The following is a 22,339-nucleotide window of genomic DNA, read 5'->3' as shown; positions in this document are numbered from 1 at the left end:
CTTTTGACAGGAGGACTTGAACCTCCTGTTCTAGTAACAGGAGATGCTCTTCTGAACAGTAGGATGGGCGGGGCGGGATGGGGGGAGGAAACTCCCGAAAGGGAAGGGCATAGCCTTTCCCCACAATGCTGGTGACCCAGGAGTCTGATGTTATAACCTCCCACTTGTGGAGAAATGTCAATAACCTCCCCCCTACAGGAGTGGTGTGAGAAGGAATTGGTGGAAGGCTAAGGCTGCTTCCCATGCTGCACCCCTCCAGAGGAAGAGGCAGAGTGCTGCTGGGCGGCTCCCCTGGTTCGGACCCTACCCCTCCCCCTGTAGGATCTATAGGAGAGAGCAGAGGCGGGTTGTTGCTGAAATCTCCCTCAAAAGGAGGAGGAGGAGGAGGAACCACGACCAAAACCTCTAAACCTCCTAAAAAGTCTGGAGGAAACAGAAGAGGAGGCCTGCAAGCCCAAAGACTTCGCCGTGGCCCTACTCTCCTTAAACCTCTCTAGTGCAGAGTCCTCCTTGGAGCCAAAAAGTTTATCGCCATTGAAGGGAAGGTCCAAGAGGGTTGACTGTACATCGGACAAAAAACCAGAGCTACGAAGCCAGGGTTGCCTCCTTGTAGCAACAGCAGTACCCATAGCCCTGGCTCCAGAGTCAGTCGTATCTAATCAAGATTGAATTACTTGGGTTGCCGCTGCTTGAGCATCAGAAACTAGGCTCATAACCTCTTGGGGCACCTCAGTACGAGACGACTTTATTTTGTCCATCAGGGCGTAAATGTATCTCTCTAAAATACAGGTAGCATTAGTGGATTTTAAAGCCATGCTACATGACGAAAAAGCCTTTTTTGAAGAAAGGTCCATCTTCTTAGAGTCTCTGTCTGAGGGCACAGCTGGAAATGATCCTGGGGCAGACCGGGCTGAACATGAAGCCTGAACCACCAGGCTTTCAGGGGTTGGGTGCCTGGAGAGGAAGCCTGGGTCAGCAGGAGCCACTCGATACCTTCGAGCCACCGATCTGTTCACTGCCGAAGATGACACCGGCTTCTTCCAAATTTCCAGGATTAGATCCAACAGAGCCTCATTAAAAGGCAGAAGTGGCTCTGCAGTTGTTGAAGCAGGATGCAACACCTCCGTTAAAATATTAGGCTTAGGCTCAGACACCGGCAAAGGGAGGTCTAAAAAATCAGCTGCTTTCTTAATGACTGAATGAAATGTTGCAGCCTCCTCCGTATACTCTCCAGGTGATGACAAGTCCCATTCTGGAGAGGTGTCCATACCACTGGCTGTGTCTAAACCATGGAGGTCTCATTGAGATTCCTCAATCTCTCCTTCTTCTAACGCCTGTCTCCGATATTCTTCCTCCTCAAGGAGGCGAAGAGCAAGTCTCCTCGAGTGTAACCTTTCCTTAATCCTCGGCGTCGACATGGCTTCAGCAGACATCGAAGCTTGACGCCGATCCTCGGATCCATCAGACGCCGGATCCATCGGCACCATGGATTTCTTCGGCGCCGAACGAGGAGAAGGGCGGACAGGAGACTGTTCCAGCGCCGGAGCCACAGGTCTACTCGGCGTCACTGGCTGAGAGACTGATGCCATGGGCGCCGGCGCCGAGCCCACATTTCCCATGGGAAGGAAGGGCATAAAAGGTGCCGGTCGTAACGGAGCCGGAGCACCCATATTGAAGGCCAATGGGCCCGAAGGACCAGCCGGTCCACCACCTGGAGCCATCTGCTGAAAAATTGAGAACATCGCATTCAAGAATGCGGAACTGTCGTCTCCCGGGGCCGGGAAAGCCAGGTACTGAGGAGCCTGGGTTGGAGGCGACATCGACGCCGGTCCCGTCTGTGAAGTTGGAGAAAACTCCTGACCCCGAGGAACCTCGAAAACCGAAGGAGGATTCACAGGCGACGTCGGCAAAGTCGGGGATGTCGGTGATGCAAACGGCGTCTGCGGCTGGGGAGAGATGGTGGGACTCACTTCTCATGTCTTCCGGCGTCGAGTTGAAGGCGACCTCAAACGCGATCTCTCCCTAGTCGACCGGCGCCGAGATTCCCGACGGCGCCGGGAGTCACGATGAAGCTGATGCGACTTCGGCGAAGATGACTTGCGATGATGTCGCTTTTCTTTTTTCTTCGACTTTGCCAAAAAGAGCTTTGCTTCTCGCTCCTTTAAGGCCTTTGGATTCATCCGTTGACAAGAGTCACATTTGTCAACGTCGTGGTCGGAGCTAAGACACCACTAACAGTCAGTATGTGGGTCCGTAACCGACATTTTGCCACTGCACTCATTGCAGGGCTTGAATCCAGATTTTCTTTGCGACATTCTATCTTGTCTCAAAGAAGAAAAAGCAAAAATAACTGTAACTACGTCGAGTAGTAACAGTTGCTCCCTTGAAGAATAACCGTCGTTCGAATGGCACGGAAACAAGGGAACTGACGTCGGCACGTTGGCGAGGACCTCTTATTGCCTGTATGACATCAGATGGCGTCGCGTGGGCAATTGTGACGTCCTCGTCGACGTGCAGAAGCTAGGAAGAAGATTTCCGTTGGATGCTGGCGCAAGGGGAGTATTCAATAGGTAGTTGTATCCATCAGAAGTATCATGATTCTACCAACTCTTGCACCCACGGAGACGCCTTTGTCAATTCCATAAGGATCTCAACACTAGCATTCACGGAGACGCCTTAGTCTGTTCCATAAGGGTCTCAACACTTGCATTCACAGAGACACCTTTGTCTATTCCATAAGGGTCTCAACTCTTGCACACATGGAGACACCTTTGTCTATTCTATAAGGGTCTCAACACTTGCATTCACGGAGACGCCTTTGTCTATTCCATAAGGGTCTCAACTCTTGCATTCATGGGGACGCCTTTGTCTATTCCATAAGGGTCTCAACTCTTGCACACACGAAGATGCCCTTGTCTATTCCATAAGGGTTTCAACTCTTGCATTCACGGAGACGCATTTATTTATTCCATAAGGGTCTCAGCTCTTGCACACACGGAGATGCCTTTGTCTGTTCCATAAGGGTCTCAACACTTGCATTCATGGAGACGCTGTTGTCTATTCCATAAGGGTCTCAACTCTTGCATTCATGGAGACGCCTTTGTTTATTCCATAAGGGTCTCAACACTTGCATCCACGGAGACGCCTTTGTCTATTCAATAAGGGTCTCGACTCTTGCACACACGGAGACGCCTTTGTTTATTCCATAAGGGTCTCAACTCTTGCATCCACAAAACACCTTTGTTTATTCCATAAGGGTCTCAATACTTGCATTCACGGAGACGCCTTTGTCTAAATGAATAATTGAATGTTAATGCAGCTATGAACAAGTATATACATACGTGCTTAATCATTTTTCCTTTTCAGATCTCTCTCCCTGCTGTTCCTTTCACTAATCCACTTCCCCCCGACTGGCTTCACCATAACTCTGTGCTATAATAGCTTTCTAAGTTGGTGCCGCTGGAAGGTGGGCCTGTTGTTCGGCGGCGTGCAGATCCAGAGGAAAGGACACTGTGACAGAATAGTGAGCCCACGAGTTTATACTTTCCTCTCAGTCTGTACGTCGGCTGATCAAGATGGCCACCTCAAAATACCTTCATACAGGTAATTAATCAAGTGCAAAGTGATGTAAATGAATAAAAAAAAAAAAAATTCTCAGACAATTCGGTTGATAAGGTTTAGTGTTTCCTTACCCAGGTGGAATTGCATTTTACTTGTCCCCGTGCTTTTCCACACCCATAATCTAGAATTGTATTCTTCTTATCATACCGGACTAGTGATGCCGCTATTTGGAAAGTTCCTTTAGTGAAAACAAAGAGTTACTAGGATTACTTCAAGGAAACAAAGACTTGATAACGTGTTTATCACATTTCAATCAGTTAGTGGAGGAAACCACTTGACCAGAGAAAACACTAAAGAGCCGAATAAAGAACGAAGGGGATCTCTTGGGCAAATTGATAATCCCTTCAGTCTGTTCTTGCACAAATCGTCATACCAAATATTTTCGAATCCTAGAACAACATTCTGTTGCCACAGCCACCTGCCAAAATAGTATTCAGAATATACTGATGTCTTCTAAAAAAGAACCAAGTTTTACAAGAATATCTCAATCAGTGCTTAGTCAACGAACTAATTAGATTATCAAGATCACTACCAGCTTCTCTGTTGTTTTTCGAGCCCAAAGCTAATGGGGTGCTAATGACTAAGAAAAAGATTCAAGCTGTGGCAGAGCTGGCTCACAACAACTCCCACCATTCTTCTATAGACTCAACTCATTTCTATGGCTCATGTGGACGCCGTTCCCACATTTTACCTGTCAGGCTGCCTGCTTCTGCCCAAACCACACCAGAAGTTGTGGTCAAGAGTGAAAATATGTTCCATCCAAAATTCATAAAGGCCTATGAAGTGCTTCGACAGGTGAACCCTGTAACATACAAACTAAAGTTGCCATTGTCCTTAAAAAATTCATCACGTGTTTCACACTTCACTTCCGAAACCTCCTCCTCCATCCTTGTAAACAGGGGCCTGGACCGCGCTTGGGATAGGGGTATAATGTCAGGAATAGAACCATGCGCGGTCCAGGTCCCGCCCGAAACTCTGCTGTGCAGCTCTGCGGTGCTTTCTGCGCACCACTTGTCATCCCCTCTTGCTCCAAAGGTGGCCATCAACATCGTCTGCCCTGTGGCAAAGCTCATAAAGTTGCAGGTTCAGGTCATTGGTGGACAAGATGCACTTATCAGTGCTATTCCACGAAGGGACTACAATTCCCATGTTTTTAGAGGCAGTAGCCATTTTGGGGTGTGGTAGGCCTATAAAGCCCAGCCACATCCAAGCACATTGCTCACTATTTTGAAGACTTCGATGCAACCAGACCTTGTGGGGATTTCTCTGGAGAAGAGCAGAGTTCCTGAATGTCAGAGTGTCATCCAACCGAAGTATCCTTGTTTCCATGGTGCATTCAAAAACGAGTAGGTCGTACTTGTAGCGGTAAGACCTTGGTGAATCCAAGTGTGAAGCAAGTTGTTAATTCCAAAAGGTAATGCACCCCTTAGCATAACGAGCAAAGCGTTTTAGACCACACTGGTAAAGCGCCCCGGGGACGACATTTAAAGCAGTTCAGTTCACAGGAGTAAAGCGCACTTGGCATGGTACTCAAAGCGCATCAGTTCACAGGAGTAAAGCACATTTGGCATGGTATTCAAAGCGCTTCAGTTCACAGGAGTAAAGCGCACTTGACATGGTATTCAAAGCGCTTCAGTTCACAGGAGTAAAGCGCATTTGACATGGTATTCAAAGTGCTTCAGTTCACAGGAGCAAAGCGCCCTTGGCACGACATTCAAAGCGCTTCAGTTCACAGGAGTAAAGTGCCCTTGGCAATACATTTAAAGCGCTTCAGTTCACAGGAGTAAAGCGCACTTGGCATGGCATTCAAAGCGCTTCAATTCACAGGAGTAAAGCGCACTTGGCACGACATTCAAAGCGCTTCAGTTCATTGGAAGTTACGTCCATGGCAGTGCCTGTGTGGCGCAATGGACGTAACCATTACGTCCTGCGACCGGCCGTCGGGGGAAGCGCTTGTGCTCCCCCCGAGGACTGCCCCCCACCCCCCCAGGCCAGGGCTGAAAGGGGAATCCCTTCCCCTTCCACCCCTGACCCCCCCATCCCCCCCTGTGCATTTGCATTTCTCTTCCAATCACGTGGGGGAGGCCGTGAGAGGCTTCAAAGGGAAGTCTCTCTCTGCGTTTTGGCAGCCGGATTGAAAGCAATCCGGCTGTCAAAACGCCCAATAGACACCAGGGATGTCTTTTTTTATCAATGAAATTGGCATAAGGGAGCGACCCCTTGGGCAAGGGTCACTCCCAGGGGGGGCATTTTTTTGGAAGGCCTTTTCTGCCCCCCCCTGGGGGCAGATCAGCCTATTATTACGCCGATCTGCCTCCAGGGGGGGAAGAAACCTCTAGGCACCAGGGATATTTTGTTGTTTTTTTTATTTTTGTTTAGTTTTTTGTTTTAGGTGTGGGGAGCGATCCCTTAGGCAAGGGTCGCTCCCATAGGGGGCAAATTATATTTAGGCCATTTCTGCCCCCCTTGGGGGCATATTGGCCTATTTTTATGAGGCCAATCTGCCCCCAAGGGGGGCAGAAACCACTATGCACCAGGGAGTTTTTTGTTTGTTTGTGAATTTCACATCAGGGGAGCAACCCTTTAGGCAAGGGTCGTTCCCCTGGGGGGCAAATTTATTTTAGGCCATTTCTGCCCCCCAGGGGGGCAGATCAGCCTATTTTAATTAGGCCGATCTGCACCCAAGGGGGGCAGAAACCACTAGGCACCGGGGATTTTTTTTGTTATTGTTGTTTTAGAGATGGGGAGCGACCCCTTAGGCAAGGGTGCATCCCCTGGAGGGGCAAATTGTATTTATGCCATTTCTGCCCGCTTTGGGGGCAGATCGGCCGATTTTAGGTCAATCTGCCCCCAAGGTGGGCAGAAACCACTAGGCACCAGGGATCTTTTTTTTTGCGCCGTCAGGCAAACGGAGCGACCCCGTAGGCAAGGGTCGCTCCCAGGGGGAGGGGGGGCACATATATTTCAGGCCATTTCTGCCCGCTTTGGGGGCAGATGGCCGATTTTAGGTCAAACTGCCCCCAAGGGGGGCAGAAACCACTAGGCACCAGGGATCTTTTTTTTTGCGCCGTCAGGCAAGGGGAGCGACCCCGTAGGCAAGGGTCGCTCCCTGGGTGGGGAGGGGGTGCACATATATTTCAGGCCATTTCTGCCCCCCCGGGGGCAGATCGGCCTATTGTTATTAGGCCGGTCTGCCCCCGGGGGGCAGAAACCTCTAGGCGCCAGGGCTAATTTTTTTTGGGTGTTTTTTTTTTTGTTTGTTTGTTTTTTTAGAGATGGGGAGCGACCCCTAAGGCAAGGGTCGCTCCCCTGAAGGGGCAAATTGTATTTATGCCATTTCTGCCCGCTTTGGGGGCAGATCGGCCGATTTTAGGTCAATCTGCCCCCAAGGTGGGCAGAAACCACTAGGCACCAGGGATCTTTTTTTTTTGCGCCGTCAGGCAAACGGAGCGACCCCGTAGGCAAGGGTCGCTCCCGGGGGGAGGGGGGGCACATATATTTCAGGCCATTTCTGCCCGCTTTGGGGGCAGATCGGACGATTTTAGGTCAATCTGCCCCCAAGGGGGGCAGAAACCACTAGGCACCAGGGATCTTTTTTTTTGCGCCGTCAGGCAAGGGGAGCGACCCCGTAGGCAAGGGTCGCTCCCTGGGTGGGATGGGGGTGCACATATATTTCAGGCCATTTCTGCCCCCGGGGGCAGATCGGCCTATTGTTATTAGGCCGGTCTGCCCCCGGGGGGCAGAAACCTCTAGGCGCCAGGGCTAATTTTTTTGGGGTGCTTTTTTTTTGTTTGTTTGGTTTTTTAGAGATGGGGAGCGACCCCTAAGGCAAGGGTCGCTCCCCTGGAGGGGCAAATTGTATTTAGGCCACTTCTGCCCACTTTGGAGGCAGATCGGCCGATTTTAGGTCAATCTGCCCCCAAGGGGGGCAGAAACCACTAGGCATTTTTTTTGTTTGCGCCGTCACGCAAGGGGAGCGACCCCGTAGGCAAGGGTCGCTCCCCGGTAGGGAGTGGGGGGGCAAATTTATTTTAGGCCATTTCTGCCCCCCCTGGGGCCGACTGAGCTAGATGCCAAAATCCACAGGTAGGCACTTTGCAAAAAACACCTCTGTTTTATGTGAAAAAATTTGATGTGTCCACGTTGTGTTTTGGGCCATTTCCTTTTGTGGGCACTAGGCCTACCCACACAAGTGAGGTACCATTTTTATCTGGAGACTTGGGAGAACGCTGAGTGGAAGGAAATTTGTGGCTGCTCTTAGATTCCAGAACTTTCTGTCACCGAAATGTGAGGAAAATGTGTTTTTTTAGCAACATTTTGTGGTTTGCAAAGGATTCTGGGTAACAGAACCTGGTCAGAGCCCCACAAGTCACCCCTTCTTGGATTCCCCTAGGTCTCTAGTTTTAAAAAATGCACAGGTTTGGTAGGTTTCCCTATGTGCCGGCTGAGCTAGGGGCCAAAATCTACAGGTAGGCACTTTGCAAAAAACACCTCTGTTTTCTGTAAAAAAAATGTGAAGTGTCCACGTTGTGTTTTGGGCCATTTCCTTTCGTGGGCGCTAGGCCTACCCACACAAGTGAGGTACCATTTTTATCGGTAGACTTGGGGGAACGCTGGGTGGAAGGAAATTTGTGGCTCCTCTCAGATTCCAGAACTTTCTGTCACCGAAATGTGAGGAAAATGTATTTTTTTAGCCAAAGTTTGAGGTCTGCAAAGGATTCTGGGTAACAGAACCTGGTCAGAGCCCCACAAGTCACCCCATCTTGGATTCCCCTAGGTCTCTAGTTTTCAAAAATGTGCTGGTTTGGTAGGTTTCCCTAGGTGCCGGCTGAGCTAGGGGCCAAAATCTACAGGTAGGCACTTTGCAAAAAACACCTCTGTTTTCTGTAAAAAAAATGGGATGTGTCCACGTTGTGTTTTGGGCCATTTCCTTTCGTGGGCGCTAGGCCTACCCACACAAGCGAGGTACCATTTTTATCGGGAGACTTGAGGGAACGCTGGGTGGAAGGAAATTTGTGGCTCCTCTCAGATTCCAGAACTTTCTGTCACCGAAATGTGAGGAAAATGTGTTTTTTTAGCCACATTTTGAGGTTTGCAAAGGATTCTGGGTAACAGAACCTGGTCAGAGCCCCACAAGTCACCCCATCTTGGATTCCCCTAGGTCTCTAGTTTTCAAAAATGCACAGGGTTGGTAGGTTTCCCTAGGTGCCGGCTGAGCTAGAGGCCAAAATCTACAGGTAGGCACTTTGCAAAAAACACCTCTGTTTTCTGTCAAAAAATGGGATGTGTCCACGTTGTGTTTTGGGGTATTTCCTGTCGCGGGCGCTAGGCCTACCCACACAAGTGAGGTATCATTTTTATCGGGAGACTTGGGGGAACATAGAATAGCAAAACAAGTGTTATTGCCCCTTGTCTTTCTCTACATTTTTTCCTTCCAAATATAAGAGAGTGTGTAAAAAAGACGTCTATTTGAGAAATGCCCTTTAATTCACATGCTAGTATGGGCACCCCGGAATTCAGAGATGTGCAAATAACCACTGCTCCCCAACACCTTATCTTGTGCCCATTTTGGAAATACAAAGGTTTTCTTGATAGCTATTTTTTACTCTTTATATTTCAGCCAATGAATTGCTGTATACCTGGTATAGAATGAAAAAGCAAGGCAGGGTGCAGGTCATTTATTGGCTCTGGGTACCTATTAGTTCTTGATGACCCTACAAGCCCTATATATCCCCGCAACCAGAAGAGTCCAGCAGATGTAACAGTATATTGCTTTAAAAAATCTGACATTGCAGGAAAAAGTTACAGAGTAAAACGTAGAGAAAAATCGCAGATTTTTTCACCTCAATTTCAATATATTTTTTTTTCAGTTGCTATTTTCTGTAGGAAACCCTTGTAGGATCTACACAAATTACCCCTTGCTGAATTCAGAATTTTGTCTACTTTTCAGAAATGTTTCGGTGTCTAGGATCCAGCATTGGTTTCATGCCCATTTCTGTCACTGACTGGAAGGAGGCTGAAAGCACAAAAAATCGTAAAAATGGGGTATGTCCCAGTAAAATGGCAAAATTGTGTTGAAAAATTGGGTTTTCTGATTCAAGTCTGCCTGTTCCTGAAAGCTGGGAAGCTGGTGATTTTAGCACCGCAAACCCTTTGTTGATGTCATTTTCAGGGAAAAAACCACAAGCCTTCTTCTGCAGCCCCTTTTCCCCATTTTTTTTAAAAAAAACGAAATTTTCACTGTATTTTGGCTAATTTCTTGGCCTCCTTCTGGGGAACCCACAAAGTCTGGGTACCTCTAGAATCCCTAGGATGTTGGAAGAAAAGGATGCAAATTTGGCGTGGGTAGCTTATGTGAACAAAAAGTTATGAGGGCCTAAATAGCCAAAAAAAGGCTTGGCACCTGAGGGGGAAAAGGCCTGGCAGCGAAGGGGTTAATGCTCACGACATCCTGAAGTATCATGATTTTTATTAATTGTTCTTGTTCTATGATTCAGAGAAGGGCCACGCCCAGTTTTGTTTAATGCTCATGACATCCTGAAGTATTATGCTTTTTCTAATTGTTCTTGTTGCATGATTCAGAGAAGGGCCACGCCCAGTTTTGTCTAATGCTTATGACATCCTGAAGTATCATGATTCTACCAACTCTTGCACCCACGGAGACGCCTTTGTCAATTCCATAAGGGTCTCAACACTAGCATTCACGGAGATGCCTTAGTCTGTTCCATAAGGGTCTCAACACTTGCATTCACGGAGACGCCTTTGTCTATTCCATAAGGGTCTCAACTCTTGCATTCACGGAGATGCCTTTATCTATTCCACAAGGGTCTCAAATCTTGCTTTCACGGAGACGCCTTTGTCTATTCCATAAGGGTCTCAACTCTTGCATTCACGGAGACGCCTTTGTTTATTCCATAAGGGTCACAACACTTGCATTCACGGAGATGCCTTTGTCTATTCCATAAGGGTCTCAACTCTTGCATTCACGGAGACGCCCTTGTCTATTCCATAAGGGTCTTAACTCTTGTATTCATGGAGACGCCTTTGTTTATTCCATAAGGGTCTCAACTCTTGCACACACGGAGACGCCTCTGTCTATTCCATAAGGGTCTCAACACTTGCATCCACGGAGACGTCTTTATCTATTCTACAAGGGTCTCAACTCTTGCACACACGGAGACGCCTTTGTCTATTCCATATGGGTCTCAACTCTTGCATCCACTAAAACACCTTTGTTTATTCCATAAAGGTCTCAATACTTGCATTCACGGAGACGCCTTTGTCTAAATGTATAATTGAATGTTAATGCTGTTATGAACAAGTATATATATATATATATATACATGCGTAACCATTTTTCCTTTTCAGATCTCTCGCCCTGCTGTTCCCTACCCTAATTCCCTTCCCTCCGACTGGCTTCACCATAACTCTGTCCTATAATAGCTTTATGAGTTGGTGACGCCGGAAGGTGGGCCTGTTGTTCGGTGGCGTGAAGATCCCGAGGAAAGGACACTGTGACAGCAGAAGTTGCGGATCCAGGGCAGTTCTGGAGTCCTTCGTTGGAGTTTCATTCTGGGCAGGGCCGCCTACTTGGTCCTCTGGGGTGCAGCCAGTCCTCTTGAGGCTCTTGATGTTTTTGAGAGGACCTTGGTCCTGCAGGATGCGTCACCTTTTTGTAGCAGAGCTTCAGAAGCTGGTGACAGGCTGGGGCCAAATCAGTTGGTGTCTTCAGTCTTCTTCTGCTGGGGGTCATCTTAGCAGGCCCTCTTCTTTCTTTTTGAGGTCGCCAGGAATCTGACGAGCTAGGGTCAGGAGAGCCCTGAAACCCCGGATTTAGGGGTGTTACAGGGGTCATAGGGCAGTAGCCAATGGCTACTGTTCCTGAAGGTGACTACACCCTTCCGGTGTCCACTCCCTTTGGGGAGCGGTACACAGACCTAACCATATTGGTCCCTGTCCTCCAAACCAAGATGGAGGATTTTGCAAGGAGGGGGTCACTTCAGCTCTGGATACCTATGGGGTAATCCTGGCTGAAGAGGCCACTCCTCCTTGTTGTCCCTAATTTGCCCACTGGACTTACCGCCAAAGTTGGGCTTTGTCCAGGGGATGGGCATCTCCACTAGCTGGAGTGCCCTGGGGCACTGTAACAAGAGGCCTGAGCCAAGTGATACAGTTCCTGCAGGGGGAGGTGTGAAGGTGTGGGGCTCTCTCCCCATGTGGTCAGAAACTCGTCTGAAAGTGGCAGGCTGGCATAGACCGGTCAGTCCTGCACTAGATGTTTGGCCAAACTACAGGGGCCTTCTCTAAGATGCCCTCTGGGTGCATTTTTCAATAAATTCAACACTGGCATTTGTGTGGGTTTATTGTCATAAGAAGTTTGATACTAATTCCCAGACTTCAGTGAATCCATCATGGAGGTGTGGAGTTCGTAATGACAAATTCCCAGCCCAAGTACTTTATATGGGCACACTGCACTTAAGAATGGACTTAGACACTGTAGGGGCATATTGCTCATGCAGCTATGCCCTCACCCATGGTATAGTGCACCCTGCCTTAGGGGTGTAAGGCCTGCTAGAGGGGTGACTTAACTGTGCCACAGGAAGTAGTTTGTCTTTTTCTCCCCACCAGCACACACAAGCTGCAATGACAGTGTGCATGGGCTTGGTGAGGGGTCCCCCTGGATGGCATAATACATGCTGCAGCCCTTGGGACCTTCCCTGGCCATGGGGCCCTTGGTAACATGGGTACCTTTTACCAGGGACTTAACTGTGTGCCAGGGGTGTACCAATTGTGGGAACAATGGTACAGTTTTTGGAAAAGAACACTGGTGCTGGGGGCCTGGTTAGCAGAATCCCAGCACACTCGCAGTCAAGTCAGCATCAATATCAGGCAAAAAGGTGTGGGGTACACATGCCAAAAGGGGCACTTTCCTACACACATTAACTGAGGTCTGCTGCATGTGGCAAAGCTGTGAGGATGGAGAGGTCACCTAGTTGTTGTATGGTTATTGTGGTTGCAACACTTCTTCCATGAAATTGTAGTTGTTTGGGATCCTGATCATCCTGTGGGTAACTTTAGTAAGTCCAGATGCCAAACATGGATAAGTTATGGCACATGAATGTGCCACTTTGGTGAAAGTTTTTGATGCAGCCTACTTCACATGATGGTATTGTTTCACAATCAGAGCTGTGATTGAAGTGTTATCATATATATGTTATGACCTTATTTCTCATTATTTCCGCAGCATCAGCACAGTCAAGTGAAGGAGACAACGCACAGCCGATTGGGGAAAGCATTTGACCAAGGTATCTCAGGTCAGGATTCCACTGACACAGAGGGACCCAGTGGCCTGGAGGGTGAGGGAAGTGCCACGGAGGAGACAGGATCTACATCCTCATCATCAGAATCCTCCTCCAGTGGTCACTCGCTAGTGATGGCAGACCCATCGGGGACCCCCCCCATACCATCCTTGTCCACCACCCCCGTTCTATCACTGCCCTACCTGTTGCTCTCTACCCAGTTGGCCATGCCCACTTACCCAAGAAGGTGTGCATCCCCTTTGCCGCAGGAACCTCCGCCCCAGCCCCTGCCACACTTGCTGCCCTCAGTGAGGAGGCTATTAACCTCCTGAGAACAATCTCTGTGGGTCAAACTGCCATTGCGAATGCCATCCAGGGATTGGCAAGTCAGGTACAACAGACATTTTCAGGCTCTGACCTCCACACTGATGGCAGTCAGTCACCCCCCAGCTTCCGACCCCCTTCCAATCCAAATCCCCCTTCCCCTACCTACCCAAAGCACACAAACAGATCCTCATGCATCCACCTCAACAGAAAAACATAGAACATACAAACACAAGCACCTCAAAACACATCAGTATGCACACAAACATCCACCCACAGACACAGCAACATTCACAACTGCCCATGACACCCCCACACACCCATCATCACACACACATAAAGCCTACCTACAGACCACACTGCAACAGTCACTGACACAGCCACCACAGCCATCTATACCCGCAGACACCACCCCAGTAGACCCGACATCCACTAAAAGCACCACACCCACAGACACCACAACTACTGACACACCTGCAGTCACCACCCCAACAGACAACCACGGCATCCCCCAGCACCTTCACCCCTCCTAAGCCCAAGACACATAAACACTCTCTCACCCACCCAACAGACACCCATCACACACAAGCATACCTCCCATAATCACGCACCCAAAACATCCACACCTACACAGCCTCCAACCACTCCCTCAATCTCCAAATCCCGTCCCCTTCTGATGACCGTCCCTGTTTATCAAAAAAAATAATTGTATCTCATCTCAAACTTTGCCCTATACCCCTCCCATCCCAGACCCAGAAGGACCCTACCCAGCTCCCAGTCCGTCCCTTCCACCTCCAAGGCCTCCCTTGCCCCACCTGCAAGTAGCTTCTTCCCAAAGAAGTCCACCCCTCCCAAGGAGAAGCCTACCCCTCCCTAGCCCAACACCCCCACCCTAGCCCAACACCCCCACCCAAATCCAATCCCCCCTCCCCCTGGAAAATCCATGAAGTGCCTGCATGCCCCCTTGATGTCCCATCCTGGGGAGGCTACATGACAGTCAGGAGTCAAGTATGGGCACAACAGTGTGCCATTATTGGCAATTTTCATGGACTGAACAATGGCCTTTGGACAATCAAAGTTGTTTCAGTTAATAAACCCAACAGTTTTTTTGTTTAGAATACACCTTTGTCCTGCAATTCCTTTTCTAGCTTTCTGTTGTCCCTGAGTGACTTTGGGTGTGTACCTGCAGTTGTGTGTGTTTGAGCCTTCTTGCTGCTCCAGTAGTTGTTGTTAACAGTATGTGAGTTTACATGCAGTGCTGTTGCCCCCCCCAGGAGAAGGGTGTATGTTGTGTGTATAGGTATGTATGTGTAAATGCAATGGTGGCGTCATGGCATTGTGCACTGTTGGGTATGGCGAGTATTTCTTATTGTGATGTCCAATGTGAGCATGTATGGTGCTAGACTTGCCACCCTGATCTGGCTTATGTATACATGTGATGTGTCTCATTTTGTATGTGCAGACATGGAGTGTGTTGAATTGTGCTAGCTTTGTTTGCATTTGCCTGTGCATGTGTCCATTTAAGTGTGTGTCCCTTGCAGATGGTTTATGTAGAAGTATGTCCCATGCAGCAGTTGTACGTGATTTCCCTTCCCCATTGTTTTGATGTGCATCACAATTGGTTTTGGTATTGTTTGTCCCTGAGACCCATGTAGAGCCATTTCTTGTGGAGATGTTGTTTGAGGGTCCTGTTCAAAGTGTTATATGTGCCAGTGCAGTCTCTTTCCCTGTGTGCCCCAGATGGTCCCATCTAAATTGTGTAGGTATAGTTGTTATGTTGTCCTTGGTGTATTTGTCTCTCTGTGTTATATGCATGCCAATGTGTTTCCAATGTGCTGTGATGTGTGTTATGTGTGTGTCCATTGCAGGGCTGTTTATTGGTGGTGTTGTTTGTGTTCCATGCCACATCAACAGATATGTGTGTTGTATGTGTGGACAGTTCCTGGTCAGTCTGAAATGTGAGCGTGTGAGCTGTATTTGTATATGTGCTGTAGGTGTGTTGTTGCTGTGTGTGACAATGTTGTGAAGCCTTCAGTGTCCCTGTGCCTGAGCTGTGTGGCAGTGTGTATTTGTGTAGTGTTGCAGTGCAGTGTGAGCGTGCTGGCCAAAGTGTGCGTTTTGTGTGTGTGTACTTGTCCTTGTTGATGTATGTCAGTGAGTGTGTGTTGTATGAGACATCTGCCTGCTGCCCATGGTGTACCCCATATAATGTGCGCTACAAGCTGTTTTTAAAAATTGATGATACAGGTAGGTGTATGTACTTACGGTTTATGGCGTCCATGTCAATGTTGATTTTGTTGTCTTTTGATGAGCAGCGGCATGATGTTTGGGTATGACTCCGTGGTGGGCCCAGGAGTGTAAAGCTGCCTGCAGATGGGTGTCTCCCTTTATACTGTCTGTTTCTGCCAGCTAGTACATGGTGGTTGGACCGCCATGGCCACATTTGCAGTTTGCAACCTCTGTATGGGTCCAGCAGAAACACTGTCTCTGCCAGCCTGTTTGTGCTTTCTTGTGACCGTGGCGTTTTGTGCTGCCTGGCGGAGCCAGCAGACCACTGGCAGTCTTCTGTTTGTACGACCGCCAAACTCATAAGACGGCGGTCCGTTCTGCCAGACCATTGGCGGTTGGACCACCATTGATAACAACCGCCAAACTTGTAATGAGGCCCATAGTCTCTAGTGTTTTTACTCCCTATGGCAGATGCATACATGTTACGAACTGGTGAGTCATTACAGAAGCAACAATTTAAATACCTGAAAAACAAATACTTCAGTCTGCATCTAATCTCAAGAGCAAATCTGCAGTCACTAAAATTATTGTGAACACGATCAGTAACACCCAATACGCATTATCTAAGCCTTGCCACAATTCATTATATCAGGGCATATAAACCTTTCAGCTACAGCTGAATCACTAGACAGTAAAAACTCAGCTTCAGTATACATTAGCAAAAGACCAATAAATATCACTAAACCAACCTTCCACTATCCAGATGGTGAGAAGGAAAATGTTTTAAAATGTTATAACCATTTCAAGTAATCTCTTCCAGACAACTGGAGCATAATAACAAAGGTAAACTTACATGTGAGTAAATCTGTATATGGCAATGCATTTACATCTTGTAGTAAATGTACTACATTTGGCTATTCACCATTTCCGAGTGAAAATGTTCTACATGTGTAGATGTATGTGTCTCCACCCCCTGAAATGGAATGGAGCAGAATTTACAAGTGTAAAGGTTTTCAGACACAGGCAGAGTTCTCCGACACTGAGGAGGAGAGCTCTCTATGCTAAAGTATAGGAAAAAGTTAAAAAGGTGTATTAAACTTTAAAAAATGTATACACTATGTTTATGTTAAATATTGATGTAAATACATTTTATATATTTGTTTTAAATGTAAAAACTGCTACAGCACTATTAAAATAATTTTGAACTATATATTTATTACATTTAAACATTTTAAATTAAATGAAAATGATATTTAAACATTTAACAAAAAAACAAAGTAAAATCAAATTGATTTGATTTGAAAAAAACGAAGTAATGTTATATTTATTTATTCTGTATAAAAGTTACAAAAATATATGTATAGATTTAATTTAAATGAATGTAATGTTTTTTTGTAAAAAAATAGTTACATTTATTTTGAAAGAAAACAGTTATTAAATTATTTTATCAAAAATATTTATTTGTACTTCGGTATAATTGTTTAACTTGAATTTAAATTTATATAAATATATTTAAAAAGTAAAAATAAATGAATTTATTTCTAACATCTTTTCCTATGGTGTTCTCTTTTAAGTATCTGCCTCCAAAATTTTCTATGGGAGGGTGCTACAGTACCAATGGTTGGCAATGTATCATGCTGGACATTCTCCAGGTCTGACCTGGAGTGCATTTACTACTTTTTGAGTCCTTTTTCTCTGTACTAACTTTAGATGTGCATTTTGTGAATTGCAATGGACATACTGGGGGTGATTCTGACCCCGGCCAGGGTCGGCGGGAGCACCGCCGACAGGCCGGCGGTGCCCCGCAGGGCATTCTGACCGCGGCGGTTCGGCCGCGGTCAGATGCGGAAAACCGGCGCTCTCCCGCCGGTTTTCCGCTGCCCTTGTGAATCCTCCATGGCGGCGGATTCTGACACCCCCTACCGCCATCCTGTTCCTGGCGGGTCTCCCGCCAGGAACAGGATGGCGGTAGGGGGTGCCGCGGGGCCCCTGGGGGCCCCTGCAGTGCCCATGCCAATGGCATGGGCACTGCAGGGGCCCCCGTAAGAGGGCCCCACTTTGTATTTCAGTGTCTGCTATGCAGACACTGAAATACGCGACGGGTGCCACTGCACCCGTCGCACCTTCCCACTCTGCCGGCTCAATTCTGAGCCGGCGTCCTCATGGGAAGGATGATTTGCCCTGGGCTGGCGGGCGGCCTTTTGGCGGTCGCCCGCCAGCCCAGGGCAAATCCCAAAATACCCTCAGCGGTCTTTCGTCCGCGGAGCAGTATTTTGGTGGGGGAAGTCTGGCGGGCGGCCTCCGCCACCCGCCAGACTTAGAATGACCCCCACTCTTTTGTGGGTGGCTGACTGTTCTCCATTAACCCCACCTTAGCCCTCTATAAACCCCTCCTTCCCTCCTTAAGAATCCCTAACCTCCTCCCATTTGGTATAAAATGCAGAATGTGAATCAGGACTCATGTTTCTTGAAGACAGATAAAATCATATTTATTGAAAGAATCTGTGACACAAAGATGATTTATACTTAGATTATTATCAGCCACATTCCAAAATACAAGTTTCCAAGTCCTTAATGACTATTTGCTGCTCAACTTATATTGCTGAGACCACCTGCCATAGGTTTTTTAAAAACTTCCATAATGCGGATCTGAGTCACCTATATTTAGTCCACTGTGGGCAGGGGATATTCGTGACATCAATCTTTTATTTTTTTCCAGCATATTTCCATTCATGACCCTAATTATCATATTTCTACTGGGCATCTCAGTTTCAATTACATTTAATTTAAATTAAATCCATTAGGGGGGGCGTGGCCAAGGCGTCAAGATGGCGGTCGCACTTTCGTAGTCCTCCGTCATCCGCCTTTGGCAAATCGCACAATCCTACACCATCCGCACCGCAAAATAAGACCCCGGAGACCCCGCCGCCGCACTGAACCCGAAAACACCCCTGCCGGCCGTCCTGCCAGGCTGTAAACTGCTGAATTATAAATAACTACCCGGGGACGCGAGGCTGAGCACCGATAATTGGGGAGGCTGCGGCGCTGGCGGACCGTGGGTGCGCTGCAGCGGCCCTCCGACGCTGCGTAAGACCCGAGAGTGAAAAGCGGGACAGCCGGAGAGGGCGGCGGTGGACGCCGCCGGAGACCGGGGCTCTGCGGCAGCCGCAGGCCCTGCGCGCTCTGCGGCGGCGCATCGGCACGGAAGGGGACGGGGCAGCAGCCCCCCCTAAAAACAAAAGAGACGACTGCCACCGGCACCGGAGGGCTGCGACGAGCTCGACCGGGCCCGGCTGGAGTGAAGATCGCCGGGCCGGCCGCCTTCCCGGGACTTGATGACTGCGCCGGTCTGGGTGCTGGTCAGAGGCCTCCCGCGGCAGCCCAGGCCCTGTGATCTGGGTCGTGTGGGGGGTGCCGCGGTCCTGAGGCCTTTGGACAGCTGGGGGCCGGCGGGCACCGACCCAGGCCCACAGAGACCAGAGGACTCACCCGCTGGAGCCTGGAGGTGAGGAGACCCACTGGAAGGAACAAATGCCTGCAGGGGAGGGTGGACACTGACACGGCTGGAGCGCGGCCTTCTACGGCGCGACCTCTCTCCACTGGACCCGCCCTGGGGACAGAACAACCCCCAAGCAGACTGCGAACTCAGGCGGGGGCGGTGACTGACACCCGTCCTCGGCAGAGGCCTTTGCGCTGCCAGACGAACTGTGGAACTCTGGATGTCGTCTGGGGGAGCCGAAAACCATGGGGATGGTGAGCCCTGCCGGGTAAAAGTGGTGAGGAAATAACTGCCGTCGGGGGTAGGTGGAGACCAGCGTCGTTGAGGTAGAGTCCTCCCTCTCCACACAACAGTCGAACAAAACTGGCACACATGGGCTGGGGGAGAGAGCCAACGTTACGTTTTCCAACTACGACCCGCCAGGTGAGACAACCATAACATTGAGTCACCGGGGGTCTCCCACACAATCAAGCAAGATCGATCTGGAGGTGGTGGTCCGTGGCCTCCGGCACCTTGCGGGCACGCAGCCGTCCCCCGGGAGTGGGAAGGTCCACCTGAGTCAAACCCCTGGCAGCACCATCCTGGCCCGCACAGCAGCAAACCAACCCACCGAAGTCTACGCCAAAAAGAGACTAAAACCAAACTACAATGGGCAAAGATAAGGCAACAAGGCAAGCAGCGGTGCAAACACGCATGGACCAGTTCACCACGGGTGCTACGGGTCCCCGGACGGAAGACCGTGCCCCAAATGGAGGTGCCGAACCCCGGACGATGTCCAGTGACCTGACAACGATACTCCAGGCGATCCAAGCGTCCCAGGTGGCTATGGAAATGAAAATAGGAGAGGTGAGGGTAGACGTAGCTTTGATTCGACAGGACCTCCGAGACGCCACAGCTCGAATTACTGAAACTGAATCCAGAATCTCCACAATGGAGGATGACATGACCGCTCTTAAAGCCCAAGTCTCCACACTGACCACCTGCACTTCCGAACTACACTGGAGAGCAGAGGATGCTGAAAACAGGTCGATGCGTATTAACCTCCGCATAGTGGGCCTTCCTGAAACCGTAACGGACTCATCTCTGACCAAATACCTGGAGGACTGGTTCCGCTCCTGGATGCCGGCAGACCGTGTCACGCCATGGTTCGCTATCGAGCGAGCCCACAGGGCCCTTCAGCCGAAACCCCCACCAGGTTCCCCACCCAGATCAGTGATACTGCGTCTCTTCAACTTCAAAGACAGGGACGCGGTACTACAGGAAGCACGCTCCAGGGAAGAACTTGTCTGCGACGGGACGAAGTTCCTCCTCTTCCCTAATTATACAAGGGAGGTGCAACAGCAACGCCGCTCGTTCACAGAAGTGAAACAAAAACTGAGATCGATGAACATTCAATATCGCCTCCTCTTTCCAGCACGACTCTGGGTGGTCCACAGCAACAAAATGCACTTCTTTGATCGGCCGGCCACGGCCTGGACCTGGTTGACAGAGGAGATCCCTTTGGGCCCCTACAGAGATGGGTCTCGACTCCAGCAAGAAACAGCGCCGGGCGGCCAGGGGGGACAGCGGTCCAGCCGGCGCCACTGCACCCATTCTAGGTGGCACGCGACCAACTGCGGGGCCTGCCCGGATTCCCCCCACGGGAGCCCACCGGGTGGGATTGACAGGCCTGCGGTGTCTGGGTGACCCTCCCCCCCCTGGACCAAGATCCTCGAGACACAAACCAGGCCCAATCCGGGTCTCCGGAGGACACGGACCTATCTTGCAGCCCGGTGATATGATCTCACTGAGAGATCCCAAGACAAAAGTACCACTTTGCCAAACTGATAACAACTACATTAGACACTAGGCTAACATGTCTATTATGTTCTTGATCTTAATCCGACTTCAAGGAGGGGTCCACCACCACTGCTACCCTTTTAGTTGATGTTCCGCCTCTAGTTCCAAAAGGGAGGTGCAACACCTGGGCGACAGATGCTTCTGGGGGGAAGTATGGGGCGGGGCGGGAGTTGGGCGGCAAGGGAGTTCCAGCCTAGTTTTAAAGGCAAGGGTTACAGTTCTTATGTTACTATCACACATGGGTTTCACATGTAAAGCACAGTGCAGGGACTATAGGGACTTAAACAATATAACAGCGACTTGCACCGGCCAAGGCCCAGAAACAGGAAATATTGACAGACATCACAGGACATTTCTAGACACCCGCCCACCATGACTCAAATGCAGGTAATCTCATGGAACGTTAATGGCCTCCTGGATAAAATCAAACGTACTGCTGTATTCACCCTCATACACCGACATAAATCGGGAATACTCCTGTTACAGGAGACACACCTCCTGGGGGACCATTGCCCATTCTTGGCCCGCAAGGGCTTCGATAGGGTGTACCACGCCGGATTCATGCGCGGAACACGGGGGTCGCCATACTGCTACATCGTACCTTCCCCCTGACAAATATCCAGGTCCGGAGGAACCGACAGGGTCGATACGTGGCTATTACTGGCAAGATTGAAGGAATCACAACTAACATAATCAGTGTTTATGTCCCCACCCTCTGGTTCAGAAAACTCTCAACGACCTTACTAATCTACTCGCTGATCTTCCACCCGGGCTTACGATGGTGGGGGGTGACTTCAATGCAACCCCAGACCCAACTCTGGACGTGGCCGGTCCGATCTCTGTACATAGACAGGTAGCAGCAGCGGGAACCACTGGATGGTTCTCCACAACGGCGCTCTGTGACGCCTGGCGGGTGTGGCACCCAAGACGGCGACAATTCACCCACACCTCAGCAGCCTATGGGTCGCACTCCAGAATCGACCTGGTGCTGCTTCCGAGCACGGACTGCACAGCCCTCTCTCACATTGAGATACTAGCGAGGGGAATCTCCGATCACACCCCACTCTGGTTTGTCATGGGTCCCACCTGATCTCAATCCCGTCCCATGTGGCGCTTAAACTCATGGTACCTCCAAGACAGGACTTACACAGAGCACTTACGACAGGCAATACAAGACTACTTTGCGTTGAATGAAGGGTCAGTGACCTCGGCGGGTACTTTGTGGGCGGCAAGTAAAGCGGTATTAAGGGGCATAGCCAAAGACTTGATACGGAGACAAGAACGTACACGAACCCAACACATCGAACAATTAGAGCTTCGGGCACTGCAGCTTGAAAAACAAAACATAACGGACCCTGACGACAGAACGGAACGACAACTAATCCTAATCCGGGAAGAGATCAGGGACCAGTCCCTAGAAGCAGCGAAACACCTATAGAGAGCCACCACGGCAAGGGTTTATGGGTGGGGAGACAAATCTGGGAAAATGCTATATTGGCTGGCGTCACACCACCATGCCTCCAGGATA

Source organism: Pleurodeles waltl, chromosome 7 (genome assembly GCF_031143425.1).
Source record: "Pleurodeles waltl isolate 20211129_DDA chromosome 7, aPleWal1.hap1.20221129, whole genome shotgun sequence".
In the NCBI taxonomy this organism is placed as follows: domain Eukaryota; kingdom Metazoa; phylum Chordata; class Amphibia; order Caudata; family Salamandridae; genus Pleurodeles; species Pleurodeles waltl.
The sequence above is the reverse complement of the archived record's forward strand: the minus strand, read 5'-3'. Positions refer to the sequence as shown.